This window comes from Cnephaeus nilssonii, assembly GCF_951640355.1.
Source record: "Cnephaeus nilssonii genome assembly, chromosome: 9".
NCBI classification, from domain to species: Eukaryota; Metazoa; Chordata; class Mammalia; order Chiroptera; family Vespertilionidae; genus Cnephaeus; species Cnephaeus nilssonii.
The window spans coordinates 55,466,884-55,483,005 of NC_137080.1; positions in this window are offsets into that span (position 1 = coordinate 55,466,884).

Sequence of the window (16,122 nt, forward strand, 5' to 3'; positions counted from 1 at the left end):
TATAATACCATTCTTGGAAACAGGCAAGCTTTTTAAGGTGTTATAAAAAAGTGCTGGTAATATAATGGTAGTGATTGTAACAAAGGTTATAAATAGCCATTTAACACTTGAAAATAGAAGAGCTTATAATGATTGGATTTTCCCCCTGTCTTGTTACTTGAATAACTTGACCATGTTTTATATTTGTAAGTGGTTATTTAAATAATGGAGTAAGTATATTTCATAACATTGTACTCTAGGAAGCAAATGCTCTCAAAAAACAATCAGATGTCAAAACAGGTCACTGTCTAGTCTTGAATATGGACTCCTCTAGAAGGAATTTTATTAATTAAGAAAGAGACAGAACCAGAGAGAGAATATTCACCTCCTTATAATGAAGATATAAAAACAACATCCTTTTAAACGTTTGTAGTAACCTTAAGAAGAAGGTGAGGAAAACAAAGACACAATGTTTGAATTCTCTTGAATTTAATGTTACAGATATACTCAGGGGTCTGAGTATATATAGGTCACAGAAACTCTTTATGGCTCCTCTATAAAACAAAGTAGTCAAATATTTCCTCTATCTCACAGAAATATTTTGATTACAATAAATATAAGCATCTATCATTGATAAGGAAAATTTTAAATATTAAATACTATCTTTTGCTAATATTGGACTGGAAATTTAAGATCTCTTGTGTCTACCTCCAGGCCCCTAAACTAACTTAAGTATAACTTTTTAAAAATCGAATCAATATGTGTAAATTAAAGGGAAAATCAAAGGAGCTGTGGCATGGGTCTGATAGGGGATGGAAACTCTCAGATTCACAGGAGGGTTGAGGGTGCTGAGTTTCAGCTCCCTTAAGCCATATTCTCCCAACTGACAAACCTATTCCAGCTCCAGATTCAGGGTCCTCTCCTGACCCTGTACAGAGAGGCCAGCAAATTGGCATCTTGAGTCTATCACAGACCTCTACCTTAGCCTGCACGTGGTAAGGAAAAGGGGGTGAAAGCCAGGTAGGACAAGCATACAAGCATTCTACTAGCTGAGATTGCTACCCACCGTTCTCTCAGGTCAAAGTGGTTCCTGCATAGAATTGATTCAAATATACTCGGAACAGCTGACATTGAGTTGAAGCATATCAGACACCAGGAAAAATACTTAGAAATTTCTTTTGGCTTTCTACTAAAGTTAGAGCTCAATAGAACCATGTGCTCTAGCTCGCTTGATTATTCATTATTCAAAACCCAAGTGGTTTGCCAAAATTACATCATGATAGCTCAGTTAGTGCTAATATGCAAATATTATGAAAGAAAGCTCATATTTCATATCATTTATAAATGTAATCATAAAGAAATATTTGAACACATGATATCCTCTTAGGAACTTAAAACTATAGCTACTATAAAAGCCTTAAAATAATTCAGGATGCACTGAGTAATTTTAATAGCTCTGTTTGTTGCGAGTTCACTTTGTTTTAGGGACTAAGATATGTATCTTACATGTATCATCTTACTTAATATTTACTCATGGTGCTAAGACAGTAAATGGTGGAGCTAGAATTCTAACAAGGTAATTGGGTTCCAGAGCCAGTGCAAATAGCTACTACACTCTGCAATAGAAACACTAATGTAAGGAATACATGCAGATTGCATGTCATGCTGTAAGCTAATGATTAAACATATTTAATGAGAGTTGGATTTCCAATATTATTGAATTACATCTGCGTCTAATATTATTGTATGCCACATTTAAGGTTGGCAAACTCAATGCTGGTAGGACCCCATGTAAGAACTGGGGAGGAAGCAGCATGTAAGCCCAGATATGAAATGTGACTAAAACATGGTAAAGGGAAGATAAAGGCAAAGAGATTATAGAAGAGAATAAATATTACAGGCATAAGGTATGTGAAAGTGCAAATAGTAATATGGATTATAATATAGTCAATAATGTTATAGACTTTTACATAGTAGTCTACAATTTGTCTGCTCTCCTCTGTGTCTGTGATTATATACCTTTTGTACTTCATGTTACACATTTTTGTCATCTCCTTTTCTTGATTAGTCTTGCTCTTATTTTAAAGATAGTTTCACCAATTTTTTAGTCATATTACCTTTGTTTTTCTTTTCTTAATATCTTTTATGCTTTTTACTATTTACTGGTTTTATACTTTTATCTTAATCTTCCATTCATTTTATTTTTATACTTCATAAAATTAAATTTATACTGCTTAATTCTAAAATTGAATTTTTATCCTTTTACAAATATGTATTTTATATCATTATTACTGTCTTTATTGAATTTTTTCTTAGGATATTTTAAAATTCCTACTTTATGCTACTTCTCATTTTATCTTACTCTAATTTTAATCCAACCCAACATTCTGTGCTCATTTTGTTATTTTAACACAGTCTTCTCCAAACCTTCCTTATGTATTACAATGTATTTATTTTTAGTTATTTTTCTAATGGCTGCCAAGTATGTGGCCACAAAGAAAGTAGCGGAAGAAAGAGCCCATATCTTTGACAGAAGTGCTTGAAGTCCACTTCCAATCTTTCTCACTCCTGACCACACACCAACTTCCCCTAAAGTCTCCTTTCTCCCAAACCCCAACAATTCTGAAGCCCACTGAATGTTGGCTCTTAAAACCTCACCACAGGAGTCCCAGAATGCCCAGTGTTGGCTCTCTCAAAGGCTATAATTCTCCCTGTGAGGGTGTCACATTTATTTTACTAAGTTGAAATTGCTTCCTAACATCTCACATTTTTGGGTTCTTTAAAGAAGCTGCAAGGTTTTAATGTCTGTGATAAGTTGAAATTTAGGCAAACAGAACTACATCATTCCACAAATCAAGAGGAAATATCAGTCAAATATTGGAAAGAAACTAGATGGAAACTCACTCAGGAGGGTTAGGGGGCGGCAAGAAAGATACATTAGAGGCTGAGGTGATATGGCTATACTTATAAACCAACCTACTTTATATCTGGGTTAATACATATTTTTAGTCAGATTATACCATCAAATAATATACTACTTCATATTTAGTGTTAGAAATACAATTTTATAACATTTCTTTTTTCTTCTTTTGTGAATTGTTGTCTTCATTTTACTATTATATTCATGCCATTACTTTTGCTCTAGACAGCTCTCCTTTACAGCAAGTAAAAGTTAGAAAAGATAAGTATATTTTTACTTTTATCTATTCTAATTTTATCATACTTTGTTTCTTTTTGTAGATCTAAGTTATTATTTGATATTAGATTCCTTCTGCCTACATGTTTTCCTTTTTCATGTAGTGCAAGTTGGCTAGCAATGAATTATGTTTTTGTTTGTCTGAAAAAAGTCATCATTTATCCTTTTATTCTTTGAAAGATATATTTGCTGGGTATAGAATTCTCAGTTAACAGCTTTTTCTTTCTTTCATCACTTTAAAGAGAACTCTCCATTGTTTTCCAGCTTGCATAGTCTGCTAAAATTATCATATTTGTTCCTCTATATGCAGGGTGGGACAAAAGTTGATTTATAGTTGTTCATATGAAAAATAATACAATAATTAATAAATAATAATATAATGATAAACTCTGTGTTTCATGTACTCACAACTATAAACCTACTTTTGCCCCATCCTGTATAATATGTCATATTTTTCCCCTGGCTGCTTTCAAGATATTTTCATTGTCTTTGCTTTTCCTTCTACTTTCTCTTTATTTTGAGGCTCTGCTCATTTCTTCCTTTTGTACCAACTCAGTGATATATTTTAAAAGATGATTTTTAATACTTTAGCCAGAATTGTCTTTGTTTCTTGGAGTAGTATCCTTTGAGATCTCTCTTCTGCCATGCTATTGAAAATAGAAGTCAAAAGTCATTTAGTCTTCCTGTTTCTCTTCTATCTGGTCCATTTGTCTTACTAAATAAAAACACCTGATTATACTTTTAGCCTTTAGATATGGGTATATTTTTATACAACTCTATTCTCGATTATAAATTGTTTGAAAGATGGAATGGCTCATGTTTTAGATTCTTTATAGCCTCTGAATGGTTTAGTACAAGATATGCATATAAAAGGTGGCTAAGAAATAGTTCTTAAAAAATGTATTGTTGAGGCAGGCACCATGTTCTCTCTATGTTGGAGTGTGGGACAATAAATATAAATAATGTGAACAATCAAGCATGGTAGTAATACTCCTGACAATTAATTTGCTATTTAAACTGAATAGTAAAGATACATTACTTTATTTTTTAATATGAAATTAATTTCTTACTTTGCAATATATTGCTTCAAAATAGTCATGAGGTCATCAGATACTGTATAAGTTAGTGGAAAGTTCACAATACTGTAGTTTGACCAACTTGGGTTTTGAATCCCAGCACTATAGTAACTAGTTAAATGACTTTGAATAAATATTTAGTCATTACTCAGTTACTCATTCAACAATATGTATTGAGCTTCTACCATATGCCAGATTGTGCTAAGCACATAGGTAGCATCAGCACAGACATGACGCTTATCCTCATGATGGTCACAAACAGGCAGGGAGATGAGTATTAACTAAGTAAACTAACATTACCGATGAATACAGTGTTACTTAGGAATACAATTAGTTTTTATTTTCATTTATTTCATTCTCTTCTCTCCCTCTCAAACATATTTTTCATCAACACTGTAAAAAGCATAAATGAATACACTCTAATTTCTAGCCAATGTTTCCCACTTGCAAACACAGACTATATGGGAGACTAGAAAAGGCAGCCTGTGAGAATGAGGACCAATCCTCCTATCAAATATAATACAATCAGTCCCCATCCAGAGCAAAGACTGGGTGAGGACTGGATATGAAAGTGAAAAGGCCAAAAGCTGGGATGTAGTCCACAAATATTATAGGTGCAATGGACCATAAACTTTTACTGATTAATTACATCTAAAATTACACATATAAAAATAATGCAGTATTGCAATTATTGAGGACCTGGGGGCTATTTTATTTAATCTGAAGAACTCAGAAGGAAGCAAAAGAGTCTTTTCCTTCACTGAATCTGAACCCAGATTTGTCTAACTTGAAAACATGGCATCTAATGTTCTTGATAACCTCTTTAAAAATGTAGGTAATTTTAGAACATTAACATTCTAAACAATAAAAAGAAGTATGATTTCACAAGTATTTTTTAGGTAGTGACTGTGTTAAACCCCACTTTTAAAGTCTAATATTAATGTTTTTGTAGATTGAGGCTTTGGAAAAAATTTTAATGTTATTTAAATCATTTATTAGACTAGAAAAGATGACATTTAACAATAATTTCATCATTATTTTAGGTTTGTTTATATTGCTTTTGGGGAAATCCTTTGCTCAAGACATTTTCAGTGACTTGAATATATTAATTTATGTAATTAAATGACTCAAACTTTTCAAAATAGAGACAGACTTCCATTCAGCAAACATTCTGCTTATTAATTTAACAGGCCTTATGGCATGTTTATTAATTTAGTGACCACTTGTCTATATAAAGAATTGGTTAGAGTTCCTTTTTCTCCCAAGCTTTAAATAGAACTTTAAGTAGTGATTTTTCCCAGTCAAACTTAATATTAGTATTTTGATGTCTTTAAAGCATAGACTGTTCCAAGTATCTTGGTTGCTCATTAATAGATCAAACATTGTCACACAGATTCAACCAAAATGGACTTACTATGCAACTTGAAACTCTTCTTGTCTCACAAATGATGGAGAGAGAGGACCAACTATTACCATAAAGGGATAGACCCAGGAATCTATGAACTTCCAAGGTCAGACATACTCAGAAAACAGTTGCCTAACTCCGGGTCTGCCTGAGGAGTAATTATTTTGACAGATTAAAAAATAAAGAAGAGTAACACTTGCTCCACTGTGCAGTCTGCAGAGCCACAATAGCTGATAGTGGTTAAGGTCATGATGCCCTGTTTATCCTTTAATCCAGAACTCCCACTCAAATTGGAAATATATATATATCATGATATAGAGGCCAGCCTGAGAGAAGTGTACAACCCTTAGAATCATAATAATGATAGAGCCATTTATGCTAAATGCTTGCATGTGTGCATATCATTTGATTTTCACAACAGCCCTCCAACATAAATTTCATAAATAAGGGTATTTATGAAATAAGTAAGTCAAACAAAAGGTAAGTTAATTGCCCAAGCTTTTATAACTAGTAAATTAGATTTAAACCCATTACCTAACTGAAGAGGATGAGGCTTAACCTTTTGCACTCGGATGTCGAGTGTGACGGTTATTGAATGTATCAATAATTTGAAATATAAAAAAATCCAAATAAATAAGTTTGTATGAAAAGAAACTCCAGTTTTTTATTCTACTGCCACGCTTTGTAAAATCTGGGGTATTTAAAAAATTAAATCCCGAGTAGAATAAAGGAATCGAGAAAAAAGCAAGTGAGTGCAAAGGGTTAATGTACTATGTTTTAGTGCCTTTCACACACTCATTAATTCAATGAATTAACAAATATTTATAGTATTAGTCATTGTAATAATGTGCTGAATCAGAGAGATATGTTATCTGTTATGAAATTCTAAACTTTTAATACATAATGTGCATCAACTAGATCACTATTATAATAATATTAGGTGTGATTTTAAAAAAAATCCTCACCCAAGGACATGCTTAGAGAGAGGAAAGCAAAGAGAAAGAAACATTGATCAGTTGCCTTCCGGGATTGAACCACAACTCAGGTTTGTAACCTGACTGGGAATTGAACCAGCAACCTTCCAGTGCACAGGATGATGCTCAGCTAACTGAGCCACTCCAGCCTAGCTGGTTTTTATATTATTTTGTAATACTTGACTAGAGGACAAGGGAATTTCTGAATCTTACCCAGAAAACCACCCCCTTCTTCCACTAGGTTCCCAAAGGAGTTATACACACAAGAAAGTAAATTACTTTCCTTTTTGATGTGCTCATGTCCCTAATCCTACAGTACTGAATTCTGATAAATTTGGGCTGAAATATGCAGTTTAAATTTTAATTCTGAGCAAAGCCTCTGTCTCCTTTATGCCAGAACCCCAGTCTTGGGTTCTCAGGACTCTGGTCAGCCATGTGATATAAAAATTTAAAAATTTAAAGCAAGGATCTAACATGCATGGGAAGGGAGGAAGATGTATGGCTGCCCTAAGCAAAAGTCTTATTAATGATCATTCATGAGGAGAAAAGAAATAAAATGATATTGAGGCATGGCATACACAACCACTTAAAACACAATGACTCCCATTCATGCAAACACAGCTTAATAGGTTTTGTGTTCTTTGAACAATTGGAAGAGGGATGTTCCCTTGTTAGAAGGAGCATATTGAAAACCATCCTCTTCCTAAAAAGCCTGTGAGTAACATTAACAAAAAAAAAAATGATGCCTTCACAGTCATCACTGATAAGAAAAGAATACTTGAGTAACAAAAACACAGTGGGCAGCAGTGTGGCAAATTAAAAACAATAGCACAGAATCCAGTTTCCTATACCTCTGGGACAAATTAATTCTATGACCTGAGCAAGTTATTCAACTTTTGTCCTTTAGAATCTCATTTTTTAAATGAAATACTTTTTTAAAATAGTAACTCAGCTCTAAGGGATTATGATTTTTCAATTATAACTAAGACTAGAGGCCCGTTGCACTGATTCGTGCACTGGTGGGGGGCATGGCCTGCAGGGAAAGGCCTGCTGTGGGAGCGCTGCTCATCCCGCTCAGCCAAGCAGCTATGGACCCACTCTCTGAGCAGCGCTCCCACTGTGGGAGGGACCTGACCACCAGGAGGCAGCTCCTGCAATGAGCGTCTACCCCCTGGTGGTCAGTGTGCGTCATAGCAACTAGTCAACCGGTCATTCTGGTCATTCTGCCATTTGGTCACTGGGCTTTTATTATATAGGATAATGCCTTGACAACCTATGAAGTCTAGAGATCCTGAAGAAACTAATGCAATAAGCAGAAGCCTAATGCCTCATTTTAGGAAGTTGTTATTGGATCCAAGCTAAGACGAATGGAAACAATCTTCCAAAATATACAAACAAAAGTGATGTAAGCAAATGTAAATATACAAACCCCCAGATTCATCACAATTCTTAATGTTAAAAACTAACTTGACAACTAGCAAAGCATATTGTTATTCTATATTGCCAGAGAGATCCTATGCAGAACCCTTTGGATCTAAATGCTGAACATACTCTCTAATCCCAGGGCACAGTTCAAACTTCCCTTTCTCTCCAGCTCTACCCCCGAGAAGAAGAAACATTGATACACATCAGTCAAGAACATTCCATTGTAAAGAGAAGAGCTTTGGGTAAAAGGGGTGAAGAAATTAAATCCTTTTTCTACCTTGTAGTAACTCTGGTATTACTTGTTCCTCTTTCTCCCCACCCATTGTGGGTACTCCCGGTGTCCTACCAAGGTCCCCTTAATACTGTTGCATCTGTGCCCTGGCTGCTGTGACTATTGATTGCAAAGGGTTCATAGCTGCCCCCTTCTGAAGAGAATTTCCCTCAGCCAAGCAGAAGTAGATTATCATACCCAGCCGAGGCCAATGACTGACTGCCCTGGGGTATAAAAGGCCAGATCTGCCCTCCGCCTATCTTATAAACAACTATTCAGGGTACTTTGTGTCCCAGGGATTCCCGATGAAACCAGGCTAACGCTAGCGTTGGGTTAAATGGCTTTCTTGCTGAGGCTTCTTCCTTGCCCTACCCTCCTTCTGCTTCTGAGAGAACCCTCTCAATAAATCACTACTAAAGAACCCTCATTTCAGACTCTGTGTAGTGCACCCAATCTAAGACATGCCTATGAGCCTGGTGAGGAAAGGCAGGCTTGAAACCATCTCCAAGTGAAGAATGGAAGCCTATTTACCTCAAATGTCAGAGGACCAGTGATGTCCAAGGAAAGGATGCCTGAGGCTCTGTCCCTCTGTGGGAATGGATCTGTTTCTGTTTACTTCTCAGGCTTCTTCTCATAATCAGAGTAAAGGTCCAGAAGACTGAGATCAGGATATGAGCCCCAAGTAATAGGACCAAGAAGGCCACTTGATCTATAAATATTTATTCATTTTTATTTTAACACTCCTCATTTAATATTTTTATTTTATAAGTTTGACATGTTACATTTTTTAAATTTAAAGTATACAGCATATTCCTTGGATACATTTATATCTTGTAATATGATTACCATTGAATGAATATTTATCTTATCACATTACATTATTATAATATAACACTGTTGTCTATATTTATTATACTGTGCATTAGATCTCTACGGCTTATTTACTACTCATTGTAAATTTATACCTTTAAATACAATCAATCTCATTTCCCCACCCCCATCTCCTGGTAACCATGATTTTACTCTCTGTTTATTTGGGATTTTTTTTTACATTTGACTCTCTTAGATTCCACATAGAAGTGATACTACACAGTTCTTGTCTTTCTCTTTCTGACTTATCTTGCTTGCCATAATGTGCTCAAGGTCTATCCATGTTGTTGCAAATGGCAGGATATCCTCCTTTCTCATGGCTGAATCATATTCCTGGTATAAATGTATCACATCTTTTTTATCCATTCATCCACTGATGGACATTTGGGTTGTTTTAATATCCTGACTATTGCAAATAATGCTGCAATAAACATGGTTATAACAGTTGATCTATCTTTAGATATTATGCCCAAAAAGAGGCTTTTATATGGCCCTGCCCCTTAGTTCAATACAAGAGAAGAAAGAGACAACTCCAGATTTGGAGGTCAAATTCTAGCTAATAGGAAGTAATGTGAATTTACCCAGAGGACCTTTGAATACGAATTCTCCCTGTAAGTATTGAACAGAGGAGTGACTGGTCAGTGAGACTGTTATCCAGATTTCTAGCCAGATCTCCCTCTTGCCATCTAGAGATCAACTAATATGAAATACTGCCCCACACCAGGCAATATTCAGTATAACATGACTGTACACACAGAACGTTTGGACCAACTCAGAATGGGTTCTTCTGTTTCATTGCCAAGCTTGTGGTTAGCCTAGTGATATGAAATTAGGAGAGAAAGATCTCATACCAGGATCCTCAGAGAAGCCTAGACCAGGAACAGATAGAGTTAATCTATGTCCATCTGCTTTTTATTTTTCTCCAACCCACTCTGTCAGCCACTACAAAATATTCCCATGTGTTCTTGGGTACTGTCGAACAAAACATCTGGAAACAAGCATTTTTGTTTTTAAACCATGATAACAAAAGAGGAATTAGAAAAAAATTGTTAAATACTTCATTATTCTGATGGGGAACATCTCTAGCCAGGAAAACTATGTTAAGGTCTATATTGGAAAGTGTTATTCTCCTACATATCTTGTCCCAATTTGCAGGTTTGATTGGCAAACATATGAAGGAAGTGTGTGTGTGTGGGCCGGTGGTGGTGCAAAGAGGCAGGACTGGTCAGGTGGCTATTGGAATCAAAACAACCAAGCAGTGTTCTGCCTTACAAAAAAGAATTCAGTCAGGGGTTAAGAACCTCAGGCTGCCTCCAATAAATAGAAAACACCAAAGGAATAAAAAGTACCAAGAAGAGAACATTTAAACAAATAGAGACTATTGGAGCACATATGCATGTACTTAGTCCTATTCATTCAGAGACATAGTTATTCCCTCATCTCAGTTTGAGCATAATCATGGAGTTATAGAGTTTAAACATGGGTAGGACTTTTGTGCTTATCAAGGATAACTATCTCATTTTACATTGAGACTCAGGATGGTGAAGGAATAGCAGCTGGGATGAGAACCAGGGCTCTGCCCCCCACATCAGTGCTCTGCCCTATGCTGCAGAATATGACGACTCCCCAGAATTAGCTGTGGTCACCAATGCTGCCTTTAAAATCTCAACTAAGGTACATTAGCATGATTGTGCTAACAAAATCCTTTCTCTTTCTCAGTAAAAATCAATGTATTCAGTATAGAGATGTTAGCTCTGCCTGTAATTATCATTTCATCCTTACAAATCAAGTGGAACTACCATTTTTTTTCCATTGTAACAAAAACTCAATGTAACAAAAAAATGCAATGGCATTTACCAAAAACTGATTTTTAAAAATGAATTAAAACAAGTACCACTGTCTTGTTAACACTTTCGTATAAATTATCTTTAGATCAAAGCCCAGACGCCTTGCGGCTGCTGCAGCCTGTGTAGACAGGGCACAATGAAAGGGAGCCATAAACAAAGTTATCAGCCTGACAATTCTGCTTTCCTTTGGGCCAACGCCAGAAGGGTAACCTAACACTGAACTCCTTAATCTTCACAAGCTTCAAATTAAGAAAGAGAACTCGGCTGGCCTACCTCACTAACAATTTTGTAAGGATTCGTGAGTTAGAATAACTGCTTCAAATAAATGAGTCAGTGCAGTGCCATTTTGTGGTGACGGGGGGTGGGGGTGGGGGCGCGGGTATTAAATGCCAAGTACAGAGATGAGGGTGAAATTAAAACAAACTCCCAAAACTTCGCTAGAGCATCATCAGCTTTAATTCTGTCCCAACCAAGTGGAAGACTTGAGCCACCCTGCTGACATCAAATAAAAAATGGATTAATTTGCACTTACTCAGGGTTGCCAGGTAACCATCCCCCTTTAGCCCATTCATTAAAAACCCTCCAGATGTGTGAATTCCACCTTATGAGGATATTCTTTCTGCGGCACATTACGAGTCCCCTTTGTGGTTTTAATGGGGATGAAAGACGAAGCTGCACCTGGGCACAGCTAATGCTCAAAATACAGGCATTGAAACTCTGAAGAAGGCCAGACATAAGAAGAAAAAGGACAGATTCCATTTTCTTCTGTTTTGGAGCCTTGTTTTTGACAACTCCCATGGAAAAGAGTGCATTTCCCTAAAGGTTAAATCAGCTTGCTCCCCACCCCCTTAGTGAGCAGTACTCCTAGGGTCAAATACAGGACAGAGCCTTTGGGAAACCCATGGTGACATCCCTCCCTCTCTTCGTTCTCACTCTCCACTCTTTGCCAAGACACCTTAAGAAGGTGTTACATTTAAAGCCTAGCTGGGTCTATTCCTAACCCAGGCGAGGCCCAGTGTGCACAGTGAGGAACTCCCAGCCTGCTGGCACTGGAACGCACCTTTCATTCATTCCATAAACATTTACAGTGTGCTTATGACATGCCAGGCTGTGCCAGGTGCCAGGGATTAAGAGAAAGGTCAGAAAGTCCATGCCCACCCGGAGCTCTGCCTGCTGCATGTATAAGCCAGAGCTCTGCTTGCTGCATTTGCCACTCTGGGTTTTATTTGTTCATTTTTTTTTCAGTTTGGAGCCTTGGAATAAAGAACTTTTGTTGTTGTTGTTGTTAATCCTCACCTGAGGATATTTTCCCATTGATCTTTTGGAGAGAGTGGAAGAGAGAGGAAAGACAGAAAGAAACATCAGTGTGAGAGAAACGCATTGATTGGTTGCCTCCTGTATGCACCCCATCAGGGTCTGGGCCAGGGAGGAGCCTGCAACCAAGGTACGTGTCCTTGACCGGAATGGAACCCGAGACTCTTTGGTCTGCAGGTCGACACTCAATCCACTGAGCCAAACCATGGAATAAGAACTTTTACATCATTTTGCCAGTGTATGCCTACATTTAGACATTGTTGTCCCTTTCCGGAGGCTTTATTAGATCTGAATATCCCTGTCTTCATGACTAAAAACCTCATGGATGTTAAACATCATTCAAGTTAGTAGATAAAGCAGGAGTTTGTCCCCTGAAAGCTGGTGAGGCCAGGAATATGGATGCACAGTAGTGACAGAGGAGGGCAGCTGTGCTCCCTGCAATGCCCTGTACCCTATGGCTTTCTCTCAGAAATCTACCTGGGTATCTGGAGCCACTTCAAAAGATTAATACATGGAAGATAGTAGTAAAATTTAATCATAAAAGGTTACTTTTAAAGGGGCTTTACACTTTGTAAAGTATATGATTGTCTAAGCACTATGCTGTATACCTGAAACTAACACAAAATAATACTGAATGTAAAGTGTAATTGAAAAAAAAATTAAAGAAAAAATTTTAAAGGGGGATCTTACCAGTAGACTGGATCTAGCACACACTTCTTTTTATAGAAATGAAAAAAAACACCAACTGCAGCAAAACTTTAGAATACTGGATAGTCTTAGTGTTCTAATTATTTGATCAGGGCCCGATCCAAAGGAGAGGTGGCTAGAGGACTCTAGGAGCGTGGCAGGATTGCCAGAGAGATATTTAGTAGATGAGGATATTTGGAGGCTCTTGGGATTGCACCCAATAGATGTTTCCCATTCCAGAAAACTTTCCCAGAAGGTGCCCTTTCTGGAACAAATTCGATGGCTATACTTGTATTTGTCAGGATTCTCAAGATAAGTAGATCCAATAGCATTGATTCATTGATTGATTGGTTGGTTGGTTGATATGAATTCAGGAAATTATGGCAGCTAAGCTGTTCCATAATCTGCAAACTGGAGACCCAGGAAAGCTGCTAGTGTAGTTTGAAAGCCTGGGTGCTGGAGAGCTGATGGTATAGACTCCTTCGGTCTGAAGGCCCAAGAAGGAGGATCATTGGGGGCAGAAGGAGATCAATGTCCTATCTCATGCAGTCAATCCTAGAGCAGTGCATCCTCCCTTCCTCCACCTTTTTGTTACATGCAAGCCTTCATGGATTGGATGATGCCATTCAAATTGTAACAACATATCTGGGCATCCTGTAATCCAATCAAGGTGAAACAAAATTAATGATCACAGTGGCATAACTCACACACTCTTTCTACAGAAAGAAATGAAACAAATGGACCGTCTATGCTCTACTTTTGATGTGCTGTTCTCTTTGGGGTTTTCTGGAAGAACTCTCAAAAAGAAGGCATTCTTTTATTCCAGAGTTTAAATGAATATATTAAAATGTATAGAAGAAGTACAGATTAATGGAAATTTATCAACACATTTTGTGGCTGCCATGTTCAAATTGATTTCCCTTTCTTTCAAGCCACATTATTTAAGTTTTGCCAAGGAAGGGAAGTACAAGTGAGGATGGGGCCATGATAAAGTGAATATTATAGGGTCCTAAAAGAAATCCAGCCCAGGTTTAAAAGAAATCAGGCAGCTGTAATAACAGAAATATAAAGTCTCCTCTACTAGTACATTTTTCATCAACCCACATATCTTTTTAGAGTATTTTCTATAATGTTCTAGTAGTTCAAGTTACCATGGGGGTAAAAGATATAATTATAACCACTACCTTGTGACTATGTATTAGGTAGATCCTCTATATCTCTCAATCTCTAGTGCAGGGCAGTGTTAAAGGCTATTTCTGACTAATTAGATCAGGCAAAGACTCAAAGCCTCCAGAGACTGCCTCTGCCTACAGACTGATAGGATTATAACTTGAATTGCCCCCTGGCAATCATTCTCAGGTTTGCTGAGAGTCTTTTTCAACAGGGTGGGGCAGTTGCTTCTGCCTGGAGGCTAATTGTTATTTTTAATCTCTTAAGCGACCTTAGGGCAAGGTGTTTTCCAATAGGGTGTGTCAATTGTCTCTCCCCAGGCAAGGCAAATGTCTATGTGGGAAAGATGTCCTCTGCTGCTTGAGGGAATGACTCAGCTCAGGAAACTTGGGGTGTCTGCCTTCTGAGCTCTATCCCCTGAGTCCCCAGTCCTGGCTTCTGTTCTCACAGCTCCAGTCCACTTCACCCTCCCTCTGCCGGAGCACAAGATGGGTGGCTCCACAGGAAATTTTGTGCGTTGGCCTTTTAAGAGGGTGCCTGAATTTTCAGCTGTCACTCCCTGGCAGACAGTACTCTGCTGTTTTTCAGAGGTGGGTACCCTCCTCAGTTTTGGTGTTCTCTTCTGGGGGGCCCAGCTTGGGGATGAGGTCCCAGAGTTCTCAGTGGCAACCCCCCACAGATGAGATATCTCTCTGGGACTTCAATTGCTCTCTGTGGGCACCAGGCCAGTCCTATGCCTCCACCCCTCCTACCAATCTCTATGAATGAAGTCTCCTCTTTAGGTCCTCAGATATCAGGGTTCTCTCCTGCGAGTTTTCCATTGATTTTTCAGGAAGTTTTTCTGTATTTTAGTTGTAATTTCAGTTTGTTCTTGGGAACATGTCCATGCAACACCCACGTACTCTGCTGCCATTTTTAATCTTGACCTATAACCGCTACTTTCAAGGAGGAAAGGTGGAAGTGGGAAAGAGTCACACAACAGTTTTACATTTCAGAGTAATATGCCCTAAGTGCCAAATGGGTGATAGAGATCTTCAGTTAGTTATATCTCAGATATGCCATGTCTTTATCTCCATTGCCACATCCTCATTACCAGACACTGTCATCTCCTGCCTTGATTAGTGTAGAAGGTTCCTAACTAGCCTTTCCTCAACTTCCCTTGCTTCCTGAAATTTATTTTTTTCATAGGAGTCAAAGAGATCCTTTACAAAATCCAAATAGAACTCCATCAGACACCTGAAGCTACTTGAAGTCCACTAAAGGACTCTCATTGCTTTCAAGATAAAGTTCAACATCCTTAAGCATGGCCTACTTGTCCCTGTGTAATCTGGCCCCACACTGCTTCTCAACCCATCTTCCAGATCTCTCTCCCTCACTCACCCCACTTCAGATGTACTAGGCTTCACTCCACTTCTGGAATGCTCTGAGTTCTTATCAGTTTCAGGGTCTGAGGGACTTCACTGTTTCCTATGAATGGAAACCACTGCTCTTGTTCTCTCCCACTTTATCCTACCTATTAATCAGAACATAAATTCACTATCACTGCCCCAAGGTGGCCTTCTATGACTTTTCATTCTCAAATGGTCCCCCATTATCCTTTCTCATTGTACCTTCTGCTTTCCTCTCACATAACATACCTCAGTTGACTACATGTTCCAAGAAAGCAAGAATGTTGATCTGTTTCCTCACTGCTTTATAACAAACACACATATTAATAAATATGTGCTCCATAAGTATTTTTGAAAGAATGATTGCACTGGGAGACCAGAGGAGACACCAGAGTACTAGCATTTGAAGTCTTGAGAGAAGACTCAGTGACACTGGATTTAGATTCAAGTCTTAAAGATTAAGTAGGACAGTAATGGATGGAGAGAGAAGGGAGCAATTATAGTGTTAGTGTTTTATAGG